The sequence below is a fragment of the Rosa rugosa genome, chromosome 6 (assembly GCF_958449725.1).
Source record: "Rosa rugosa chromosome 6, drRosRugo1.1, whole genome shotgun sequence".
Taxonomy (NCBI): domain Eukaryota; kingdom Viridiplantae; phylum Streptophyta; class Magnoliopsida; order Rosales; family Rosaceae; genus Rosa; species Rosa rugosa.
The window spans coordinates 7,425,835-7,452,569 of record NC_084825.1 but is presented as its reverse complement, the minus strand read 5'-3'; the positions used below and the strand labels follow the sequence as shown (position 1 = coordinate 7,452,569).

At 41.4% G+C, this 26,735-nt stretch overlaps 1 pseudogene; it reads right to left on the bottom strand.

Annotated features, from left to right (window-relative positions):
- Positions 1-8,817: 8,817 nt before the first annotated feature.
- Positions 8,818-13,452, bottom strand: LOC133717428 (TMV resistance protein N-like; annotated as a pseudogene).
- Positions 13,453-26,735: the final 13,283 nt, after the last annotated feature.

Here is a 26,735-nt window from a genome sequence, read left to right as displayed (position 1 = left end):
AAATTGCGATTTTGATATGTGATGATTTAAGTCATTGATTTTGTGCGAATAACCCACTTTTATGTGTTTTGTGTTCTTTGATGGCCAACATAGAATATTGAGCATGTAATTGAATCCAAATTAAGATATGCTAGCATTCTAGGTCTTAATTGCTAAGTGGAAAACCTATACTTCCTTAGGTAAATCAATGAAGAGTCTTGCATGCTTGTATGACGTTCCAACTTGTGTTCTTGGCTTAAATCAATCAAACTTTCTAAGTGTTTAATGCATTAAATGTGTTAAATGTGTTTTGTTGATGACTTGATCTCTCACTAGCAATGCATGTTTAATAGGGTTAACTATGGTGCGTTCATCTAGTTAATGTAACTAAGGAAAGTAAAAAGAACTTTGTATGCGTTCATCTCTGTTCTTGATTGATTTCTTCATCCACATATTTTGATCCGTGATTTATGTTTAGATTACTTGTTTTCGTGTTAATGATTGTTAACTTCATCATGCAAATTTCGTTCCCCCTTGTCTATCTTAATTCATAGTTTGAATCGATCATTGTAATATAGTTTAATTAGACTAGAATATAAATACTTTTCAAAAACGCCTTTTCTTGTAATTTTCGTATATATTGTATAATTGTAATTAATATTTCTTTCTTTGACGTTAAAATGACAGGAGCACCCTCAATCCCCAGACTGCACGATCCCTACTTGCTTATATACTAACAATAGTCAACAGGGTTAATTTTGAGAACTCAATTCGAGCTCATCATCTCTCAAATCTTGATAATGAGGATGGTGTTTATAGAATATTTCAAGAAAAGTTTGAGAGTTATCTTCAGTCTCATATAAAGGTAAATTTTATTCTCTTATAACTCTTACCTCACACACAAATCTTTCTTTAGTTCTAATAGTTCCATTTCATATCCATAGAGGTATGCTGGGTTGAATCCCGGTGTTGAAAAGTTACTTGAGGAGTTGAGGGATGAAGACATATTTGTATACTTGGGCCATAATAGTGGTATGTATAGCTTAAACTTTATATGCTGATATGTTCATGTGTTGCCGTACAGGAAACGAATTTATATCAGAAGATCAAATTAGGAAATTAGATACATGTGCTGCTGGTTTGCTTCTTGACTGTGAGAGTGTTGTTGTCAAGAAAAGGGGTGGATATTTTCCAGATTGGAATCCACATTCTTTTTTGTGTGGGGGAGTTCCATTCACGGTCTGTTCCTTATGGATGCTTTATGATGATGATATTTTGGTATTTGTTAAGAGGTTGTATAAGCATGGCGATCAAGTTCAAATCGGATCATTTCTTCTTGATGCCAATCGCTTAGGTTTACGTAATGACCTTGACGATACTCATCACGATGGTTTCAATTTCTTATTGCCTCACATGTTTGGAGTTGCTTTGGTGTGTTACGGTCTCCCGACTCTACTCTCACTACAAGTAACAAGAAAAAGAAAAAACAGATCGCCCTAGTGTACACAGTTCCTGCCATTTCTCATATATATATATATGGATGATGTCCTCTACTTTTGGTCCAAATTTGTCAGACACCAAGTGATATTGTTAGGCATTTTTGTATGGCTTCAGGGCAGTGACAAGACATCTTTAATAGACTAAAACTACTCGAATGTTTTTTTTTTTTACTTCTACGTTTTCTTTTTATTCATCTTCTTCTTACTCTTCTGATATAAACTCCCTAAAAAATTACATTCATAACAAGCATTAGCAGATGTTGAGCACTATGTTGAACATAATAAAATAGAACACAAACAAAAGTCTATTCTCTTACCTAAAGTTGAAGAGAAGAAATCTTAAAAAATCAGCAAGCCATATAAGCATGATATTTTTCTCCCTCCTTTAAACAATTTTTTATCAAGCATTATGCAAACAACTTAAAAGTGTGATATCATGCCACATAGAGGTGTGGCATTATCCTAAAGGCATTATGCAAACAATTGCACCAAGCACCATCTCGTTCTTCATCGTTCATGTATGAGGCGTGAAGTAAATTCTTAAAACTCATTTTCCACATGTACCTTATCTAGGAGTTTAGATTTTATTTCATTTTCCACATGTACCTTATCTAGGGTGTGTGTGTTTGGTGGGGTGGTAAGGCTTTGGTCTCATATATAAGAGGTCAGGAGTTCGAGCCCCATCAAGGGTGGGAATGGGGTGGGGTTTTTTTTTTTTTTTTTTTTTTTTTTAAAAAAAAAAAAAAAAAATATTAACTTTTGAACTGAACGAGGCTTCAAAATGTCTAAAGGCATGCATTGCCAACAATTCAGACTCTTGCATATGCACTCATGTTCAGAAACCGAACAATTAATAAAAATATGGGGCATAGAACTCAACAACTTCGATAATGATTGTCATTTTTTTGTATTGGATCATCAAGATATAGTTTATCCAACAAAATACTTTCTCTAATCAGCCATCTGCATATGTCACAAGATAATGAGTCTTTAATAGACTTATTTTACTTGAATGCCTTTTTTTTGACTTCTTTTTTTCCTTTCTATTCATCTTCCTCTTACTCTTCTAATATACTCCCTGAAGAATTTAATAACAAGCATTAGTTGATGTTGAGCACTATGTTGAACAAAATAAAACAGTGAACAAACAGAAGTCTATTCTCATACATAAAGCTGAAGAGAAGAAATCTTAAAAATCAGCAATTATATATATGCATGATATTTTTCTCCATCTTTAAAACAATTATATACGTTCTAGACATTATGCAAACAACATAGAGGTGTGGATTATGCCTATGGGCATTATGCAAACAACAACACCAAGATATTATGTCGTTGTTTGTCGTTCATGTTTGAGGTGTGAAATAAATTCTTAAAACTCCTTATTGTCTAAGGTGTAAAGCAAATTCTTAAAACTCATGTTCCACATGTACCTGATCAACTAGCTAGGAGTTTTTGGAATTTACTTCACGCCTTCCAGCTTCTAACTTTTGAACTGACCGAGACTTCAAGATGTTGAATGACATGCATTGCCAACAATTCATACTCTTACATATGCACTCATGTTTAGAAACTGAACAACTAATTGAAATCTAGAACATAGAACTCAACAGTTCCGATAATGATAGTCCTCGATATTCTAAAAAATACTATAAAATTATTTGAACTTAACTAATTCTCTCTCTCTCTCTCTCTAAACCATCATGCATCAACAAAAATATCCAATGGATGACGACTTGAAGAATCGAGTGGATAATGAATTAAAGAATCCAGTTGAAGAGATTTCAACCAATTTGTTCAATTGTTCGACAGTTAGAATCAATGCCACTCTCAAATTTAATCGATTTGGCTTAAGAAGTCTCTTTCACACTATAATCTCTACTTAATTTGAAACAAATTGTATTAGAAAATGAATGTAGCTTTGCAGTAACATTTTTATATTTAGAAGTAGTTTTTCCTTGTTCAGTAATAGTATTGCGTGTTGATTTGGTCAGAACTCAGAAGTGAGAGAATTCTGATCTCAATGCTTATGATCATCTGTGGCTAGATGTACGTTTGCAATGCAAGCTCTTAGCAGCATTGTAATGATTTGAGGCTTGTTTCGCAATAGAATTTAGTAAGTTTTCAAGTTTACTTGGTTTATATTCCCTTGGCCGCTTTTAGCTGTCTCCTTATTTGTTGTGGCTTGTTTTGGCAATCTTACTTGTGTTATGTTTGGTGCCTATCCGTCCTTGGTGGAGATATTTTGCATGGCATGAATGCATGGTATTAATGGTTTGAGCATTCAAGGTGACAACTTATGCATGGAAAATTGGTGTATAGTCAAGTGCATGCATTGGGTATAAATGCATGGTCAAGTTCATGCATTGGGAAGAAATGCATAGTTAAATTCATGTTTTGACCTTTTTAGTCTTCCCAGGAGTTAATGTGGGAGAACATGGTTGATTCATGAAGGAGCATTGATGAAGTAAGTATAGAAACTTCTATCAATGGTATAAATAGATGAAGCTTGTGTCTCGCAAGCAAGGAGAAGACAAGGAGCAACTCCAAGGGTCTTCAAAATGTAAAAGATAGGGGGAATTGTGTTCAAGGGCGTGTATAACTCTTGGGGTAGAGTAATCTTCTAGGATGAGATATGATATACAAGGGGCATCCTTTTGGATAAAAGGGCTCGGGTTTGGTATAAACTTGAGTGCTCGAGTTGTGTATAAACTTGAGCGGTGTATCTTGTACTTGTGGAATTCTCTTATAATGAAGATGAAAACTCTCTGAGCATGTAGGCATGGATTTTGACCGAACCTCGTTAAAACTTGTTGTCTTCTTGGCTTGGTTGTTCCTTCTTTCCATCTCTACTACTAGCTAGTACTTGCGTGGCGGGGGATTAATTTCCTAACAAGTGATGTCAGAGCCGATGGTTCGAGTATGAATTATCATCCGAGGTGGAGTCAGGCAAATGGTGAAGGTGGCAGCCCGAAGGTGCAATAGGTAGAGTTAGCTCGGGCAAATTCCTAGCAAGTAGAACGGGTCATAGACTCAAAGAAATCCTCATTGATGGTGTACTCGATAGGTGGAGTGATTGGCGAGCTAGGGGGAGCAAGGTGGTGTAGATCGATGAAAGAGAAATTTCACTCTTGGATAAGAAGGGTGGATGACATCCTATTCAACAAAGTCCTACTAAATCGTTGACCGGAAAGGATGTAAAGCCAAGGAAGATGTAAACTACCAGGGGATATAGCCCGTAGCAGGTCTATATCCAAGGGCAATGGAATGGGCAAGTAGTGCTGCAATTTCAAGGAGCAAGGACACATAAAGCCAGTTTGTCTGAAGTCAAAAGATAGAAGGATGATAAGGGCTCAGATTGCTCCAAGGTTGGTGTAGCGCAATATTTTAGAAATCTTGGAGAATTTCTCACACTGCAAAGGTTATGACACTTCTTCTCGAAGTTGAGCCAGTTACATTTCAAGTGATATAGGTGTCAACAGCAAGGGAGTTGTGTTTACATGGCTGAATGGTTCTGATGTAGGGAGAAAAGGGTGGAAATTTTTTTCGTATGATGCGATAAATTTAGACCTCAAAGGTTGTAGGGAAACAGTGTGCACAAAGATGCAGGTACCTGAGGTGGGTCTCGTTTACGGGTATAGCCGAAACGCCAGTCATATGTTTCTAGGTTTCAGACGATGGTGAGAAGGTAAATCCTGCTGGGGAAGGGGTGAAGTCGAGGTCCATCTTCTGAGCCAACTAATGATTGTTGTCTCGGTGCGGTTGCACATGATATTGGCCAATTGAATCAAGGGGAGTTAGAACCATGTGCAACTGATTCGGATTATGTGTAATTGGTGCAAGAACAAGGCCAATGGATTGCTTGTGGGCATACCAAGCAGGTCTCAGAACGAGGTGCACTTCATACTGAAGTGATAGTGTGCTTGTGGGTATAGCAAGTGATGTCTCGAATCAAGATAGAGTTCAGGGATTGAAGTGATGATATAGCTTGTGAGCATATCAAGCGGTGTCTCAGATAGAGATGACTTCAAGGATTGAAGTAGTGGTGTGGAGCTCTCCACCAAAGTCGGGAGAGGGAGATTGTTAGGTTTGGTGTCTATCCCTCCTTGGTGGAGATATTTTGCATGGCATGAATGCATGGTATTAATGGTTTGTGCATTCAAAGTGACAACTTATGCATGGAAAATTGGTGTATAGCCAATTTGGGAAGTTCATGGATATAAATGCATTGTGAAGTTCATGCATTGGGAACTTCATGCATGGACAACTTATGCATGGATATAAATGCATTGTGAAGTTCATGCATTGGGAAGAAATGCATAGTTAAATTCATGTTTTGACCTTTTTAGTCTTCCTAGGAGTTAATGTGGGAGAACATGGTTGATTCATGAAGGAGCATTGATGAAGTAAGTATAGAGACTTCTATTAATAGTATAAATAGATGAAGCTTGTGTGGAGGCAAGCAGGGAGAAGAAAATGAGCAACTTCAAGGGTCTTCAAAATGTAAAAGGGGAGTTGTGTTCAAGGGCGTGTATAGCTCTTGGGGTAGAGTGATCTTCTAGGATGAGAGAGGGTGTACAAGGGGTATCCTTTTAGATAAAAGGGCTCGGGTTGGGTATAAACTTGAGTTCTCAAATTGTGTATAAACCTGAGCGGTGTATCCTGTACTTGTGTAATTCTCTCATAGTGAAGTTGAAAACTCTCCGAGGATGTACGCATGGATTTTGGCCGAACCTCGTTAAAACTAGTTGCCTTCTTAGGTTGGTTGTTTCTTCTTTCCATCTCTACTACTAGTACTTGCGTGGTGGGGGCCGGGATTAATTTGCTAACAACTTGAATCCTGTTGTTCAATTTGCGGCTAAGTCTAAGTTTAAACATATGTACAGGAACTTCCGGCTGCAACTGTGAAGAAGTATGGAGATCAAATGGGATATCATATATTCTCCATATATTCCTCAAGGTTCCAAATTGTGAAGAACCTTGGAAATTGAAGTTGAGAAAATCACCTTGTGGTAACCAAATGTGGTTAGAGGAGGGATGGGAAGCATTTACCAACTTTTACTCACTAGAACAAGGTGACTCCATATTGTTCAACTATGAAGGCAAACATTCCCATTTCTAAGTATGCGTCATTGGTTGCGATGATATGGAAACTGACAACCCTAGACCTGGTATCTAGGGATGGTATGTATATAGACAATGCTCTTGTGTTTGTGTTAACTTGTGTTACAATTTTTTTCATTCGGAGATGTATGGACATCATCGTGTTGAATTATTCATGTGAATTAGCAGGAGATGAAGTCAGAGCCACGGTAATTTCCTCCAGATCCTCGGGTGATGAACAGGAAAATGAAGCTATAGCAAAATAATTAAGTAATGAGTCTTTTCATCCGGATCCTCTAGTGATGCTACTATATAAGTAAAAAATGAGAGTTTTCGGTTGAGTTTGGGTGCAATTTTCATGTGTATATATTCCTCTATCTCTATCATAAGGAATTAGCTTCATCTATACTGAAATTATAAATATCTACTGTTCTTTTCCGAACCATGTGAAGTATTCCTCTCAATCTAGAAAAAGAAAGACTCTGTGAGATGGGCTTCCTTTTGGCTTTAAAATATTGATACCAGTGCATCAATCTCTGAATCATTTAACCACATACTTACGGACAAGATGTAAACAAGCAAAGAGATTCTTAGTGCATCTCTTGGCGCGTATTGCGGTGAATTTTTTTCAAAATGAGTGAACATGAGAATGGGATCATTGTAGATAAGTCCGAAACCTAGGTTTCGTGTTGCTGGTGGCGGTGAACCTTCACTCCTCCGACCAGGCAAGGCTGCGGTGTGCTCTAGGGTGCTGCGACGGTTTGGCGGCGGTGCAGAATTGGGCCTGGATCGGGTCTGGTTCGGCGGTGGCGGTGTGGTTCCGGATTGTTCCAATCGGGCTCTGGGTTGGTATAGATCGGGATCTGAGCAGTTGATTGTGGAGGTGCTTCCGGTGTAGGGCTCGGCAGTTTCTGGGCTTAGCACAGCGGCGGAGCCCTCCTGAACGTGTGGATCTTCAGAGCGGCGGGGATTCCTTTTCCTGCCGGTTCTCAGTGCAGGCTCGGGTATCTTCTTCTTGATTCCAGGCAGTTCTTTTGAGTGAGTACTTGATTCTCGGTTACGTGTAGCAGAGAGGCACCAGGCTTGATGGTGTTGCACTGTTGGAAAGGCCGGCCACCAGAACTGTGGTCGAAGGGCTTGCCGCCGAAGGACATGGCGGCGACGGAGGCAAAGGAGCAAGATGAGGCTCCTATTCTGCTGGCTTGGGTTTGGCCCTGGGTCTCTGGGCCTGGGCTCAATCTTGGGCTGATGGGCCTGTTTGATTTTCTTTCTGCTAGACAAGACTGGACTTGGGCTTGGGCCTACGGGCTTGGGCTCGGATCAAGGCAACTGGGGCCCTAATGTTTTAGGGTATGAGCCTGTGTAAGGTTGGATTAACTTCTATGAGTCTTCTATGACGTTTCTAGTCTCTTGCTTGTACCACAATTGCGTGATTGGCAAGTGAGGGGTAGTTGAATGATTTTTTTTCCGTAAGAGGCGAGGTTTTTTCATTCTTGTATAGGCTCGCTTAAATGTGAGCGACCCAGTGATCTTTACAGGTTTGCTTTAGCTTAGGTAGGTTACTCCGGATTTTCTTGCCGGATTTCTTATGTAAGTTTTGGTAGACTTCAGCCTTTTTGCTGTTGATCTAATGAATTCAACTTCTATTTCAAAAAAAAAAAAAAAAGGATGTAAACAAGCAATGTTTATTCCAAATTTTCTAGTTTTCTCTTATAAAGACTTGAAAAGGAAGTGGATCAGTAGAAAACATGATTTGCTTGTTATGTCTAAATAATTGAAGAAAAGCTCATTAGTAACATCTCCATTTTGACACTAAACAAAATTTTTAGACACATAATACTTTCGCTGACCAGCTCAAACCATAAGCTGTCAATGGAACCTTAATTACCATGCTGATTACGACCAAAATCCAATTCCTAATAGCTTTCAAGTGACCTGCAAAACTCAATCGAACAAAACGTCATGGTTTAGACACATTACAAAGCATGCCTTCGTGCTCTTGTTAATAACTATCCAGTACATCTCAATAGAGTGGAATTATGCATTATGGACGGTGTAAAATGGCCTACCTACTTCTCGTCGAGTACAGCTAAAGACCCTTTAATTTGTGCTTCTTTTGGAAGTTTTTTTTACACTGGCATAGTCCCTAGTCCCTAGTCCTAGTCCTAGTCCTAGTCTCTAAACAACATTACCAAAAAAAAAAAAAAATTCTTGATTTAGTTTTTTACAGCCATGTTATTGATCAAGATGGCAGAGCAAAGGATAAATGTGTCCTGACATAAAAGCACATGAGATTTATGAGACAGAAGGAAAAGGTTGAGAATATCCAGTTGCGACTAGGAGTAGTGATAATGTGAAACAGTCACTTCTTGTGATTAGTGAGAACAATAGTGTTGGCTTTCATTTTTGCTTCGAGGCACTGGATGGTTAAACCAAGCACAAAGCAAGACAGTGCAAGTCTTCTAAAATGGTTTCATTCTTCTGCAGAGTAATATTCGTCGTCAAAGCCACCACTTCTGCTTGTTGATGCCTCTTGTGTTGCCTTAACCATGGCACCTTCTTGTTCATCCATAGCCTCCTCGCAAAGAGAAATGCTACTGCTTTTGGATTGATTCATTCTACTGATGAGCTCTTCCATACCGTGCTCGTACAATACACGGGCCCCACATTTCTTTACCTGCAGGCATCTGTTATTTCCCACAGCTTGATCGACGACGAAGACAAACTCAACCTCATTACATGTGTCATCCAGACAGTTCTGAAGTTTCCATACACTGCTGGGCAAAACAAGTAGCAAAAGGTGATCTGAAACAATTTCTTTTACATAGGATCTGAAACCTTTCCAACCACTACAATTTCTGCTCCAACGACAAATGACAGAGGTATCAGGATGTAAATGACGGACTTTAGGAATGGCAGACGGATTGTGTTGAGGTACAATTAGAGCACATAAAGCAACCCCAATCCACTTGCTATTACATGCATACGAAGGTAACTTCTCAATTACCGAGTCTCCCGCACTTTGATTATTGAACCACTCAGGAATTCCACTTCCAGGAAGTACAAAACGGAAATGGTGCATAGAACAAGAGGTTTTCTGCACCATACCAACCATCATATTGTGTTAAAACAGTAATGCACATTGGAGTTTTCTAGATCATTTTCTAGCTATCTAGATTAGTCTGGAACATGTCTAAGTCTAGAAGGATCATGTAATAAATCATGCGTACTGTGTTCTTGAGTTGTCTATTAGTGTGTGTTAGTAATTAACCACATATGCTAGGCCGGTGGAGTTTGTCGGTGAACATCTATATATACATATAACTATGTAAGAGCTCTGGTAATGAACCAACCAACAATCAAAAAAGCTCCTCTGTTTTTAAAGAAAAACATCTCCTCTGTTTCTAGTCCTAGCTTTTACCTAAAAACCTTAACAATCTTACACCTTGTCCTAAATCTCAAAGTCCTAAACACTAACCTCCTTTGCCTTCTAAAAACCATCATATTCACACAACTATTGAGGGATGGAGGGAGGGAGGGAGAGAGAGAGAGAGAGTACCTCAAGCAACCGCTTTAGCCTTGAATATAACAAATATCTGAAACCTTGATTACCAACAGCACTGAAGCAATTGATGCCAGAGAGCGAAAATGCTGGCAATCTGCTCAAATCTGGTGGATCTGGAAACACTTGTAAGGAAGTACAATTGTTGGTTACCACCCTTAATTCGTCACCTACCAGAAGTTCTGGCAATTGTCGAAGCTTTTTGCAATTCTCCACATCAATACGTTTAAGCTTAGAAAGCAAATGAATGCTTGCAGGAAGGGTAACAAAATTGTTTCCCCTGAGTTCCAACCTCCATAAGGAGGACAGGGAACCAATATCATTGGGAATTTCTCCTTCACCGAGATTACATTCATTCAGTCTTAATGCCCTCAAAGAAGAGAAATGCTTCAGCTTCAAGGAAGCTAACAGAGGAATCAAAGGTTGAGGACTCTTTCTTGGAAATAAACCAAAATATGATACTATGAGATTCTGCTTGAGAAAAATAGGAGTATGGCTGCTCTCTTATAACAATTTCATTCAATTCAAGCTCCAACAAACTCTCACTTAAGCGCTCAATTGATGAAGGCAGTTTCTCAACAGCACTCCCACCTAAAGAAAACTTTGATAATCTTTTCATTTTCCCCACAAATTCTGGAATCATTTTCAGTTTTAAGCAGCCAGACACATCAAATATTTCAAGAAACTCCATATTTACTTCACTTGGTAGACTCTTAATACTTTTGCAGTTTCTAAAATTCCAAATTTTGAGTCTCTTGAGCAATGTTATGGATGGATGAATCTTAACTAAATTGGTACAATCCTTAAGAACCAACCTCTCAAGATTTTGAATACCTGTGAAATCTGGGGTGCTTGTCAAGTTTTTGGAGTAACTAAGATTGATAAATTTCAACTTGCCCAAGTACTGTATAAAACAAAAAGAATGGTAGAACAATTAGCTTCCATGCATGAACTTCAAAATTTAAATATATGTGTGCGATAGCAGATATTCAGTAACTTACTTTTATTCCATCCCAGAGTTGATCAATATTGCTATGAACCAAACAAAGTCTAGTAAGTTCATCAGGTTGAAAACCTGGTGGGAGAGACTTTGAAGGATACCAACTCCAATTCAAGACTCTCAAGGTATTAGGAAGATATTTTGGGCCAAGAACAAGCCTCAACTTATGAATGTGGAGGAGCTTCAGTTGACACATTTTAGAGAAGGCTTCAAGATTCCAATCTGCCTATTCTAATTCATCCAAGTGTAAGAAAATTACTTCAATGGCTTCTGTTCCTTGTTATAACAGATAAGTCAATTCCAGTATTATGTTTCATATGAAATTTAATGACAGCGCTATCCAAACTTGGTAATTCACTTTGTTTAAATATTACCGTATTCTTTGTGAATACATGAAAAATGTCGTTGCGAAGCCACAACCGACTGCGTCCACCAGGCTCTTCATAAGACTCTTGTCGAGCAATTTTACATCCCATGTCTTGTATCAAATGATGTACACCTATTGCATTGCCTGATGAAATAGTTAAGAGAGATTTCTCAACAAGAACAGCTATTGCAATACGAGTGCAAACGTCAGAACTGTATAGTAGTTCAATAATAAACTTGGTTTTCCACTGCAAAGAAAAACATGTGATGTGCAGAAAAATTTTCTTCTCCATCTCATCAAGTCCATCATAACTCACTTTTAGCAAATCAAAAACTGTTTTGTTTGGAGTATTCCGTAGTTTTGCCAATGCAGAATTCCATGCATCTAGACTTCTTTTGTACAAGAAAGACCCCAAAGTTTTAAGAGCTAAGGGAAGACCTTCAGCATACATAACAAAACTCTTAGAGTGTTCTACATAATCTTCTTCAGGCTCATATTTCCTAAAGGCTTTCCAACTAAAGAGCTGAAGAGCTTCATCTTTGTTTAATCGCTTCAACTCATATGGGTTTTCTATACCATGTGTGACTAGTACATGCCGGTCTCTAGTTGTAATGATGATTCTACTCCTTGAACCAAAGCAGTCTTTTTCTCCCACCAAGTTTTCTAGTTGCTCTGATTGATTCACATCGTCAAGAACTAGAAGAACCGCTTTATTACAAAAACATCTCTTTATCATGATAATTCCACTATAAACATCCCATATTTGAACATTTTCTTCCTTCAAGATTTGGGAAAGAATTTGTTTTTGTAGATAAACTAGACCATGGGTTGCGGAGACCTCTCTGACATCAACTAGAAAGATGCAAACTTCAAATTGATGAGAGATTTTCTCATAAACTAGTCTAGCAAGGGTTGTTTTACCCAAACCACCCATCCCCCATATCCCTATAAAACGAACATCATTTGCTTCTTTATCTAAAAGAACATCTATTTCCTCCAGCTTAGTATCCATTCCGACTAACTTCTCTGATGACCCAAATACAGTGAGACTAGGATGCACTTTGCTCCACCGTGCTTGCACAATCTCTCTGATAAGCTCTGTTTCATACCTACAAGAAGAATATAAGAATTCACATGCTGAATATATGAACATATTGAATATAAAGTTCACTTGTAACTTTGTAAGATAGAAATGAACCGCAATACTAAAGTGGCATTCTATGCTTCTATAGAGTAAAACTTCGCTGATCTGAGCCATCCAACTAGTTCTATGTGCATGGCATATATAGTGTGTGTATCTCTATTTAATTTTTTGAAAGAAAAAAAAAAGCTCACCTATAAGCCTTTGAAGTCCATCCAACGAGACTGGCCACTTTGGTTAAAGCATCTCTCCACCCTTCCACCTCTTTATTACCTTCCCCAAACTTCTCATCATGTTCTTCAAACGCTTCAGCGAAGCTGCCCCTTTGATGTCTCACATGAGAGGGGTCTACCTCATAAAAGATTGGCAGAATTGTCCCCCTCTCCTCCATGCATTCAAAAATCTTAGACAGTTCAAACAAGCACCACGTAGAAGTAGCATAGTTCGGCGAAAGAACAACGATCGCAAACCTTGATTGCTTGATTGCTGTGAGGAGTTCCGGAGAGATGGTTGTGCCTCTTTCAAGTTGAGGCTTGTCCCTGAAAGTCCTGATTCCATGCCGCTGCAACTCATTGTATAAGTAGTCTGTGAAGCCCTTGCGGGTGTCTTTGCCTCTGAAGCTCAAAAACACGTCGTATGTCCATGGGAAAGCTGAAGTAGTGGAGGCTCTAACTTGGGTGCTCAACGCCATTGGAAAGTGACTGATTGGTGATCAGAGTTCTGCTCCAAACGCACAGTCACTGGAAAAGAAATGGTACACGATCGAGAGAAAGGGATTTCAAGTAATGGAAATAATGGAGGGGAGAGAGAGAGAAGAAGAAGAAGACGACAGAAAGTGAAGACTTTGGCTGAAAGTGAAACATCACCAAACCTGATTGTATTGGCTCTGGCCTCTGGGTGAAAAGGTAGTTTTGATTAATTAAAAGGTTTATTGGATTGATATAACAGAGTCCCCTGTGGCCCTGTACTGTAAAGAGCATGAAATTACTACACCCTTTGCCTCCATGTAATTTCAAATTTTAATTTCAATTAAGATAAAAGGGTTTTTCTTTCAAAAAAAAAAAGAAAAGGGAGGAAGGTTTAAACGTTCTTTAGCATCTCTGATAGGGATCTACCCTGGTATCAAGTGCAGAGGGGAAAGGAAAATAGAAACAAGCAAAGGAAAATTATATTTCTTCAAAAGTGGTTGCGCAGAACCCTAGTACAGCCATATATACTATACTAAACGGCTATGATGGAGCCACGTCTCCCCCGACAAGCAAATCAGAAAAGACCCTAATACAAGTTCAATTAATTAAATGAAGTGCTATAATAAAATATAAGTCTACCTAATTAATGATGGCCACGTGCGTCCCATGCCGACGAGCAACCCAACCTCAAGCATGCGGTGCGTTTTAACTATTCCTTCAAGGCTGATCAAGACTTGACTCGTAACAGTGCTCCCCCCATCACATCAAACTTGTCCTCAAGTTTTTCAATTAGAACTTAAACTGAGGGTACCTTTGCATGATTTCTTGAGCAAATTCCCACGTTGCCTCTGCCGGAGAAGTACCGAACCACTGTATAAGCCACTGTGTAGCAGCTGCACCATGTCTCTTCACCATTCTGGTCTGCAAAACTGATTCGGGTGCCCACCTCGAAGTTGATGTATCACTCATGTTAGGTAGCTGGGTTTCCACTTCCACATGGTCACCAATTTTTTTCTTCAATAGTGACACATGAAACACGTTATGTATTTTGGCAGTGGGGGGCAGTTGTAGTTTGTAGGCTACTTGACCAACTTTCTTAACCACCTGGAATGGCCCATAGAACTTGGCAGAGAGCTTGTGAAACACACTTGCAGGCATAGAATGCTGTTTATAGGGTTGTAGCTTCAAATAGACCCAATCTCCCACTTGAAACTCTCATTCTGTGTGTTTCTTATCATACAGCCCTTTCATTTTGGACTGTGCCCTCTGCAAGTTTCTTTTGATCACTACTAGTAGCTCATCTCTGTTCTTCAATTGTTCATCCACTGAAGCTACTGCTGTGGAGCCTGGTAGGTAGGGAATTATGGGAGGTGGTGCATAGCCATATAGTGCTTGGAATGGAGTCATCCTCAAGGCTGAGTGGTACGCAGTGTTATACCACCATTCAGCCCACGGCAAGGCTTGCACCCAAGTGTGAGGTTTATCTCCCACAACACATCGTAGGTACTGCTCCAATGTTCGATTTATATTTTCAGTTTGTCCATCTGTTTGAGGGTGGTAAGCTGTAGATCGACTGAGTTTAGTGCCCTGCAATTTGAAAAAGGATTCCCAAAATAGGCTGAGAAATATAGGGTCCCTATCTGAGATAATATCCTCAGGCAGCCCATGTAGCTTGAATATTTCATTGATGAAAGCCTTGGCAACAGACACGGCTGTATATGGATGAGACAATGGGACAAAGTGAGCATACTTGGTGAGTTTGTCAATCACAACCCATATCACTGATTTCCCTTCGGACTTTGGCAGCCCTTCAATGAAATCCATTGATATTACACTCCAAGCTTTCTCAGGAATAGTGTGTGGTTGTAGCAATCCGGGAGACAGGATTGTTTCATAGTGATTCCGTTGACAAATGTCACAGTTAGCCACAAAGATTTTGACATCTTTTTGCATACCAGACCATGCAAAGTTTCTGTGTATGCGTTTGTAGGTCCTTGTCCTCCCTGCATGATCTCCAAGTAAGCCTTCATGAAACTCCACCATGACTTTCTGTCTCCAATTGTCAATAGTAGGGACATAAACTCTTCCTTTGTAAAAAAGTTGGGAGTTGACGAGTGAGTAGTGCTTCTTACTATGGGGGTCCAGTTGCAGGGATTGCATGATTTGAGAGGCCTCGGGGTCTTGCTTGCAGGCTTGTTGTATTTCTATAACATACTTGTGAATTGGCTGTGAAGCTCCACTAATCGCTGCAAGATCTACGGTGCGAGATAAGGCATCAGGAGAAGCGTTACTTTTCCCAGCCTTATATTGTATAGAGTAGTCGTATCCCATTAACTTCAGTAGCCATTTCTGTTGAGCTGGGGTGGTGATTCTTTGGTTCAAGAAATGCTTGATGGTCTTGTGATCTGTGTATATCTTGAAGTGATGCCCTAGTAGGTAAGGCCGCCAATGCTGCACTGCCGAGACAACAGCCAACATTTCTTTGTCATAGACCGAGAGGGCTAGGTGTCTTTGAGCCAATGCCTTGCTCATGTAAGCAATAGGATGCCCTTCCTGAGATAATACTGCACCTAAACCTAAATCAGACGCATCACACTCAATTACAAACTCCTTGGAGAAGTCTGGAATGGCCAAAATTGGAGTGGATATTAGAGCTTCCTTTAGAGTCTCAAATGCCTTCAAAGCTTCCGTGGTCCAATGAAATCCCTCCTTCTTAAGCATGTTGGTTAGAGGCTTAGCGATAATTCCAAACCCCCTCACATACTTTCTGTAATATCCGGCTAACCCTAGGAATCCCCTTAATTGCTTAAGATTCTTTGGTTTTGGCCATTTCCTAATACACTCAATCTTGGAGGGATCCACAGCTACTCCTGCCGCACTAATGACATGCCCGAGGTACTCCACCTTTGAAGTGCCAAAGCTGCATTTGCTCTCTTTCACAGTAAGCGAGTGTTGTAGTAGTCGTTGGAAGACTAGCTCCAAGTGCTGAAGATGTGTCTCAAGGGTAGGGCTGTAGATTAAGATATCATCAAAGAAGACTAACACAAATCTCCTCAGGTAATCCCGTAACACTTCATTCATTACTGATTGAAAGGTGGACGGCCCATTTGTCAACCCAAAAGGCATCACTAGGAATTCATAATGACCCGAATGAGTTCGAAATGCCGTTTTGCTAATATCTTGCTCAGCCATTCTAATTTGATGATAGCCGGATCGTAAATCCAGTTTGGTAAACACAGTGGCCCCATGTACTTCATCGTTCAATTCATCCACAACCGGTATAGGGTATTTGTCTTTCACCGTAGCTGCATTGAGTGACCTATAATCCACACACATCCTCCAAGTTCCATCTTTCTTTTTAACCGACAATACAGGTGATGAAAATGGACTTACACTTTGTCTGATGATTCCTGCATCCAACAATTCTTGCACAATTTTTTCAATTTCTGCCTTTTGAAAGTGGGGATACCTGTAGGTTCGAACATTTATGGCTGCTGTGTTAGGTACTAGCTCAATCTTGTGATCTTGTGGCCTTGCTGGTGGTAGAGAACTAGGAGTCTCGAACAACGCAGAATACTTGTGGATCAGCTTCAAAATATTAGGGTGAGTTGTTTCCTTGGTCGGGGGATTTATCGCAGTGTTGAGTTGGACTAGTATAGCTTCCCTCTCCTTCTTGAGTAACCTAGACATTACCTTGCAACCTACCACGACAGCTTGAGTTTCAGTTTCACCTTGCAATACATATTCCTTTTTCTTGTAGTGAAACCTCATCCTCATGGTCTCAAAATTCCATGTTATGTCTCCTAAAGTCCTCAACCAAGTAGCCCCAAGAACGATTTCACACCCTGAAATAGGTAATATATAGAAATTAGCAGAAAAATGAAATTGTTGTAGACATAGCTCAAGTGTAACCTGTCCCCTAGTGTGCATAATTGCCCCACTAGCAAGCCGAACTCTGATGGGGTGGATAGATTGAACCTTGGCCTTAGACTGCTTAATAAGTGCAGGATGAATGAAGTTGTGGGAAGCTCCCGAATCGATCAACACATGTGCCTTTTGGTTATAAACCTCCCCCTTAAGTTGCATAGTTGATGTGTGACTTCCATCCCCTATAACCTGCAATTCCACTTCCTGATTTTCAACTTCTTCCTCATGGTGTTGTACCTCTCCCACCTCAGCATTTAGATCCGGCCCTGGCATCTCTCTTTCTTCCTGCATGACCTCAATTATCATAGCTTGGCCCCATCTACAATTGTGGCCAGGCCGGAAAATCTCATCACAAAAGAAGCACTGATTTCGTGCTCTTCTTTCCTGGTACTCAGCTTGAGTTAGCCTCTTGTTCCCACCACCCTGGTTATGAGCCCCCACTGGTTGAGCAGCTTGTATTCTGGCAGGATTGGTGGGTGGTGCTCCTCTGTAATAGCCACCTGCATTTGTTACAGTGGCAGGTCTAGGTTGAACAATATGGTTGTTTCTGTTAACAAAATTTCCCTTAGAGCTATGCCTGAGGTTCAACTCTCTCTCTTTGAATATTTTGGCCATCTCACATGCTTCATATAGAGTCCTAGGCTTCTGAACCTTCACATCTTCTCTGATGTTATCTTTAAGGCCCCCCAAGAAACAAGAAAGTAAAAGTTGTTGAGAGAATCCCGGAGCTCTCCTGGACAACTTAGTGAATTGCTCAATATACTGTTCCACACTCCCAACCTGTGACATTCTGGCTAGTGTGGCTTGGTAATCAACGACATTATGGCCACTGAATTCTCTCATGAGTAAATCAGCCAAGCCCAGCCAAGTGTTTGGGAACTCATGTTTAAACATAAACCATCTATCAGAGGCTTTCTCAGTTAAGTGCATAGTGGCAAGGGTTAATTTTCTGTCTTCTGGTACTTGATAAAATTCAAAGTACTGTTCTGCCTTATTCAACCACTCCACAGGGTCCCCTCCACTAAAAACATTAAGCTCCAACTTCATTTGTTTCATAGTTGGTAAGCTCGGGTCAAAGTAATGGTGATGGGGTGTTGAAATAGTTGTTGTTGATATCCACAAGACTGTTGCTGATGAAAGTTGGACCCTAACAGGGAATTTGGGATGTAATTTTGTGGCATAGGGGTTGTAGTGGTGGCAAAGGTAGGGTAAGCTGTTGCCATGGAGTGGGGCATAAATGACTGTGAGTAACAGTGGCTTGTCATAGTTGGCGGTAGGTGTTCAGGCATATCCACAAAACTCATGGGTGTGTAGGAAAAGGGGCCCGAGTAGGTCATAGTGAAGGGATCGGAGCTGCTTCCCATGGGGCCGCGGTAGGAATTAAGATGCTGGCTGCTGGGAATAGCATAAGGTCCAGATGGACCAGTGAAATGATTGAAAGGTTGCGACCCAAAATTGGAATGCTGATAGTAACGAGTTTGAAGTTGCTCACTTTGCACTTGTGAACGATTTAAGCTCACATCCTCCTTGTTACGACTGTCAATGTTAATGGGGTTAGGCACCAAGGCCCCAGAAGCATTTGTAACCAACACATTATTGGGTCCAAATTCCACAGACGCATTAACATTTCCAGTAGCAATTTCGCTCAAATTAACTAGAGCTACCTCATTGTTTGGTGGGTTTAAGGATAAAGTATGAGGTTGAGAGACACTACCAGCAGTGGGAGTTCCAGTGGTTGTTGTGTTGGCCCTTGTGGAAAAGCGCCGAGTCCATTCTCGCAGCTAAAACGGGTGAGCCAGTCGTAGGGGGTATAGATCCAAATTTCAGTAAAGAGGAGTCAAGGTGAGCTACAGCTGCAGCTGACATGTCCTTCATAGATCTGAGCTCATTCATCATCTCGGTCCGGAATGAGTTGAAGGATTCTTGGTACACATTTAGAGTAGACTGGAGTTCATGAATCCTGGCCGTAGTCTCATCCTTGTGTACCTGGAGATCAAACTCAACGCTGGTGAGCTCTCCCGAGGCTTGAGGAAGAGCTCCTCCCACCCCCTTGTGTTTAACCATCGCTCCCCAAGATTGAGGGCTCTGATACCAGTTGATAGGGATCTACCCTGGTATCAAGTGCAGAGGGGAAAGGAAAATAGAAACAAGCAAAGGAAAATTATATTTCTTCAAAAGTGGTTGCGCAGAACCCTAGTACATCCATATATACTATACTAAACGGCTATGATGGAGCCACGTCTCCCCCGATAAGCAAATCAAAAAATAGCCTAATACAAGTTCAATTAATTAAACGAAGTGCTATAATAAAATATAAGTCTGCCTAATTAATGATGGCCACGTGCGTCCTATGCTGACGAGCAACCCAACCTCAAGCATGCGGTGCGTTTTAACTATTCCTTCAAGGCTGATCAAGACTTGACTCGTAACAATCTCACAGTATTTGTCCGCAATAGTTTAAACTATTTCAGCAATTTGCAAGTTTTGGTTCCGAAGGGATAGACAGAGAAAGCCAAGCGAATCTGGTTCTCAAGACTTTGAGGTCGTCTGTCGGTCCCGGTAGATGCCAGCTCGTTGCTGGGACGAGGATATTGCTGTATTAGTGGACGAGCTCTAGCTCGGTGGACCATGTGCAAAATTCTGGACGGTCGGCCAAGGAATTTTTAGAGCTCATTTCCATATCTACTTTTTGTCTCCTACATCACTCTCTCATCTGTGTGTTTCTTTGACCTCAACAAACCAAGGAAACTCAGCAGCATAGTGGTCTTGATTGTGTGTTTGGAAATGTGAGAGATGATTGAGTGAAGCAAGCTTTTGGTACGCAAGCAGAGGTGGATGCGCCAAGAAAGAGGAAGCTCTCGATGCAAAGAGAGGAAGATTTGGGTGTCCAAATCAATTTCAGGTGTGCAGGTTGCATGGCCCGGACATGTGTCATGTGACTATTGGGTGTTTTAGTTAAAGTTTTCTTCTTGTCTGATATTGAAATATTTTGGGAAAACTTTTGAATTGACCCAGCAGGTGCAGGGACAGCAGGGTTGCATGGGTCCTGAGCGAGGTATGTCAGATTGATCTATGGGATACATGGACAATATGACTGCTCAAGACTTGGAACGAAGGGTGTGCTTAAAAAGGTAATTTTAATTTTTTTAAATTGTCATGTGTCAAAATTTAAATGGATAATTTATCAGGTTGCCATCGAGTCTGCTCCTTGGCACCGTCAATCAAGGAAAAACCGGCATCAGAGCTAGATCTCCGCTCCTGTTTGAACAACCACCACCACGCACCATCCCAGCCAAACCCGCCGACAAGCCCCGAGCAAACCTCATCTGATGGAACCCCATGAGCAATAGCCATTAATACCTATCTGGCAGCAGTCTCCATGACAGCGGCGAGGCCAGAGGCCAGCCCGGTGTCCGGACGCCACCGAACAAGAATGAATTCTTGGATCGGAAAAGTCCGGCCTTTAGGGTTCTCGAGGAGAGAGAGCTATCTTTGGCAAAATAGGGATAATTATATGCATTTATTAAGCGGTGCACAGCCGGATCAATTCGATCACATTATCGACGTTATATTAATTAATTATATTCGTATTTATCCTCCATAAAGCTTATCCTTATCAGCTCGAATCTTTCCCTTTTCATAATCCATCATCATAACAACTAGTATTTCTATCATGGCTCAGATACCTAGTGTGAGAGAGAGAGAAAGAGAGAGACAGTGGTTCACCTTATCTGAGGGAGAGGGGGGCCTCTTATAAGCAAGGAGCTGTCTTCTCCTTTTACGCATTTCCGATGTGGAATGTTATGTGATATTCCTTATCTTAAAGGCCTTATCTGAGGGAGAGGGGGCCCTCCTACATGCAAGGAGCTGTCTTCTCCTTTTACGCATTTCCGATGTGGAATGTTATGTGATATTCCTTATCTTAAAGTAGAAATTATTCTATGCACCGACGGTGCCAACACTTATAAGATGATCTCAATTTTTTATATTTATAATTAATATTTTTATTAATAACCTAAGAGTGTATTTAATATAATCTAACCATCCATTTATGGCGGTGCATGTGCACGACGGTGCACTGAATCCTCCCCCATCTTAAAAGGCCTTTAGAGAGCATGGGAGGGTGGCCTCCAGGCAAGATATCAGCTGATCTCTACCATGGCAAGGTAGGTCGGGCATTGGTCTAGGTATTGTGTGTTGTCTAAGAAGCTGTTACTTGTGTTCAACGTTATGTGATATAGATAGTATGTACAACAAGTAATATTATCACAACAATATAAATTTCTTACGAATGACTTTTGGTGCTTATAAATACATGTAGTCCATTTCTTGCTGTCCAACAATCTCAAGGAAACAAAGTAACCCTAAGTAGAAGATAATAGAACGGATCGAAGTATGTGAACTTTTCTTGGAAGTTTAATCGTTTTGATTGCCCGGCCTTTTTGCCAAAGAAAAAGGTACTTGATTTATTGTCTTATTTGGATTTTTTTTTGTTTTTGAGTAAATAAAGATTTCATTGAAAAATTGCAGGTTAGAACGGCACTTACAAATTTCCCAGAAAACAGGAATCATGCACCATTCGCTTAAGACATCGAAACTTATATAAACAAGGAGCCTAACAATCTACAACATTATCCTACAAAGAGATAATTTTGTGTGAAAACTTCCTTTGTCAATGCGCTCAATTGCAATGCGTCAGAAACTTTCATTATCAAGATGTAAAAGAAACATCATAATTTGTAGGCTAACTACACCCAATAGCTTTGGTCCCTAAAAAACCTTAGGAAATTATTGAAAGTAAACTAATTACTAACATAGAAGAGGCCAAAACATGCTCCATTCACTCAAGCCCAAAGAGTAGCCCAAAGAATGTGCTCCTCAAAACCATAGCAGGTCGGCTCACAACTAAGCCCAGCGCACCAACCCCTACGCCACAGCATACGATCAGCCGCCACGCCACTCCTCGCCGTTGCCATACCGCACCGCCGCCACCCCATGTGTTTGGCTCCAATTTTGCTGCAGCTGGTCAACAGTCTCTTTTCTTGCGCGGGTGTGCCAGCACCGTTCGGGTGCGGTTGTCGGGGGTGTCCCTTGACCTGATTTCTATCAAGCGATTGTAGACGAGGAGAGCACCAACCTCGTCGTGGGATTCTTTGTGCCTCGTGGTGAGGACTTTGCTGAAGTTTCTTCTTGTTCACAAGTCGATACTCAATATTGCAGATTGAGCAGAGCGAAATCACCGGGAAGTATTGAGATCTTGCTAAAACGTGACTTTAGCTTGGCTGGGTTGCTAGGGCGTTACCCTTGCTTGGCTGGTTCTGTAACCGTTGTGGTCGCGGCACTACCGTCGGCTCCCGAGGAGACTAGGACCGAAGCACGTTGACAGAGGGTTTGGTGGCACTGAAAGTCGGCTTCTGAGAAGACTAGGACTAGGAGTGTGATCACCGGTAAGAGAAAGAGAAGGAGAGGAGTTGCTCTTAGAGAGGTTGCTCTAGAGAGAACTTAGATCATCTTAGAGATGTTTTGATGAATTGTGTTGTGAATGTCTCTTGGTGTCGGTGTTTGGTCGTGGTACTACAATTGGCTCTCGAGGAGACTAGGACCGAAGTACGTTGACAGAGGGTTTAGTGGCACTGAAAGTCGGCTTCTGAGAAGACTAGGACTAGGAGTTTGATCACCGGTAACAGAAAGAGAAGGAGAGGAGTTGCTCTTAGAGAGGTTGCTCTAGAGAGAACTTAGATCATCTTAGAGATGTTTTGATGTTGTGAATGTGTCTTGGTGTCGGTGTTTGGTCGTGGTACTACAATCGGCTCTCGAGGAGACTAGGACCGAAGTACGTTGACAGAGGGTTTAGTGGCACTGAAAGTCGGCTTCTGAGAAGACTAGGACTAGGAGTGTGATCACCGGTAAGAGAAAGAGAAGGAGAGGAGTTGCTCTTAGAGAGGTTGCTCTAGAGAGAACTTAGATCATCTTAGAGATGTTTTGATGTTGTGAATGTGTGTTGTAGAATGAGAGGAGAAGGTGTTTATATAGGGAAGAAAAAGAAGAGTGAAATGATGAGTGGAAGAAAAATAATGAAAGTGGAGTATGAAAGTGATTTGTAAAATATGGAAAAGATAGAGAAATGATGAAATGAAAGCAAAGCATGAAGGTGCAGAAACATGGAAGTGATGATGATCTATTAAAGAGATTGTAGTAGAAAAATATATCCAAGGAAAAAAAGAAAAGCATCTAGCTTTCTTCATGTGGGTAGGAAACATGAACATGTGAATATTAAGCTGGTTTTAGGTCAGTTTCTGCCCCTTTATTCCTTCAATTATTTCTCCAACAAGACTTCAGAATGAGCCTTCGACTTCTTCATAAAAAAATGTTCCACTATGAGTGTAGATCATCCTGACAAATTTTCAGAGCTTTATTCCATGCGGTTGGGCCGGAAATGCTGCTGGACCTCTTACAGGTCCAGTTTTCCAGTTTTGCTTCTGTAGAAAATTGGACTGATTGTTTGAAGGCCTTCCACTCAAAACTAGCTCTGTCACTCTTCATAAGAAATTATCCTTGGGATGTCTAGTATTAATCTGGAAAGTTTTAGCTCATTTAGATTTCATTTGGTTAGTCTGCCGCCCCTCCTTCCTTGTTTAGCTCGGTTTCTCCTAGCCGAAGTAGGAAAATGTGCTAAAGTTAACTTTTCATGCTTTCATGCTTCCATAGTAGGCTTTATTTAGCCTCTAAATATATATTTCGAGCTTGTCGACAATATATAGCTTGAGCCACTGACATTGGCTCAATTTCTCCAACACATGCCTTGTCAGGCCAAAATGTTCATTTTGGGTCCAAACATTGCCCCCCATACCTCGAAGTCAAAGGTCCTCGTCTTGACTAAAGAGGTCTTGAATCAGTACCGCTCTTATAATGTCGTTGCTTCAAAGTCGTTGTTCCAAAGCCACTTGTATTGGCTTGACTGTTTCCATATAGGCCTCTAAATAGGCCATAAAGCTTGAATGCCACTACTGAATTGCCTTTGTCATGAACTGACGCTTCCTTTGCAACCTTTATTGCCCCCCATGGATCTGGCGAAACTTGGGTAGGTTGTAGGAGATCAGAACTTTAGCGTGCCCCCCATGCGAAGGAGACTGCTTTTGATCGCGAATGAGGATCCTTCTCTTCCTTGGTGGTAGTTTCGCCATGTGTATAGCAACAAGTATCTGGCTTGTTTGCTGGCTCTCTGTTGATTTTCTCAAATGTAGGTGTTGGAGCCGCTTTCCTGGCTAGATCAAGGCCTATAGTACTTGGCGAAATAAGATGCAGAATAGCAAACTGTTTGCTGTCATTTAATCCTTCGCGAGTCTTATGCCGAAGAGGATGATTGGATCCTAGTTATCGACATCATGACGTGTGACCAAGTGAAACCACCATATTTGCTACAACTTTAGCATCTAAAACCGCATCGGTTTTAATCATGTTTTATTTAAAAAAACATCAGGCCACTATGCTGGCCCTGCGGTGGTAGGAAAAGGTGGAATATCTTCACTGTCGCCTTAAATGCGATTCTCAAGATGGAATAATGATTCATTAATTATCAACTAAGGCCACTCACTGGCCCAGCTAATAAATTAATCTCCAAAAATATCTGAGCTATAAATCAAGGTGTAATGGAGAAGTATCTTCACTGTCGCCTTAAATGTGATTCTCAAGATGGAATAATGATTCATTAATTATCAACTAGGGCCACTCACTGGCCCAGCTAATAAATTAATCTCCAAAAAGATCTGAGCTATAAATCAAGGTGTAATGGAGAAGTGTTCCTCACAACCTAGAAATGGCATCCAAGAAACCATTCGTTATCGATCAGGCAGATGAAATCACTGAGAAAGCCGCATTCACCTGGTGGATTAACATGAGTGTTCGATGTAGAAGTCAGACCGGAGAGGAGAGAAGTCGACTGATGGGTTTTGGTGGCGGTGATAGTCAAGAGAGTCTGGGTCCCACACCTCGCGATCGTTTGCCAGATGATGCTATGGCCTATTATGGGTTTCCCATCCGCCGTCCCATAGCGGCTCTTCGGCGGTCTCCTGCCGATCTTGGAGGTTGGGGCCAGAAACATCATAGAGTCAAAATTGGTTTCTGGCCCTCAATCCAACCTCCTGATGTAGCCTGGTACAATGAGGTTCGTGCCCGAGATTTGGCCCGCTGGCGCGCAGTAGGCATTGCGGATGCTATTGACATATGTCTTCAAATTCCCGGCGGCCTTAATCGCGATTCTCTCGCCGCGGCCTTTTGCTTCTGGAACACCGCCAGCAACACTTTTGATTTCCGCTTTGGGCAGATGAGTATTTCCTTATTGGATATTCTCGCTATCACGGGCCTACCCATCCACGCGGCACCGTATGTTCAAGGCCAATTTGATGACGAGAAATTCCCGCTGCAGATGACTCAGACTGGTCGCAGTATTCATAGCAAATCTTACCCGTCTTGGCCAAATTACTACCGCGGACATCATGACGAAACCGGGGGAATTACCTTCCTCGAGTGGTGGCTCTGTAAGTTTATTTTCTGTACTTCTGCTGGTAAACCAACTGGCACTTGGTCCTCTTTGGCCACTGCTCTTTATAATGGCACAGTCGTTGGCCTTGGTCAACCGGTTCTGGGTTCGCTTTATCGAGCCCTTTATCAAGTCGCTATGCATCCATTCGAAGTCCAATCCTCAGGCCCCTTCTGGATTCTGGATTTCTGGCTCCAGACTTATTTCCCTCATTTTCGCCGACCAGACGTGCCAGCAGTGCCTCCAAATGACGTTCTGTTGGGCCGGTGGCTCTGCCGCGAGGGAAGGTATGAATCTCCGGCATTTTCCGAGTGTTTCTTGTTTTTGTATCTTCTGGATGAGATGCCGGATGTGAATTTGGTGGTAAATAGAAGATTCCCCGCGATATTGGCAAATGGGTTTCTTCCTCGCCTGGGTCATCGCGAAGAGGCTATGATGATGTTTCGCCGCACTATTTCTTGCTCCGACATTCAATTGGCCACTGATGAACTAAGTTACGAACTTTATGCACCCAATCACTTTGCTCGTCAATTTGGGTTGGCCCAGTTGGTACCCTGGCCTCTGGTTGATTCTGCCAATTACTACACCTCTTGGCGGAGATCAGCTCCGCCTGGGTCTGCCCCCTTTCAGAGTCAGTTTACTTTGATAGTGATTCCCCCTTGGGTCAGAGCGCTATACCCCCTCAACGATGTCGATGATGACTATGCTGATTGGTGGAAAGAAGTGTCAGTGAACTGTTGGGGCATGAATAACTGTGACCTTTTCGCCATCCTTTTCTGCGACTTGGAACATCCCTTTGCCGTGGACAGCGACATCCTTGAACAATATTATGCTGGCGAGGCTCCGCCTCCTGTTCCTGCTCCTCCGCAACATCAACCTGTTCCGCCCTCGCAGCCGCTACCTGTTTCGCCCCTGCAGCCGCAAAGGCC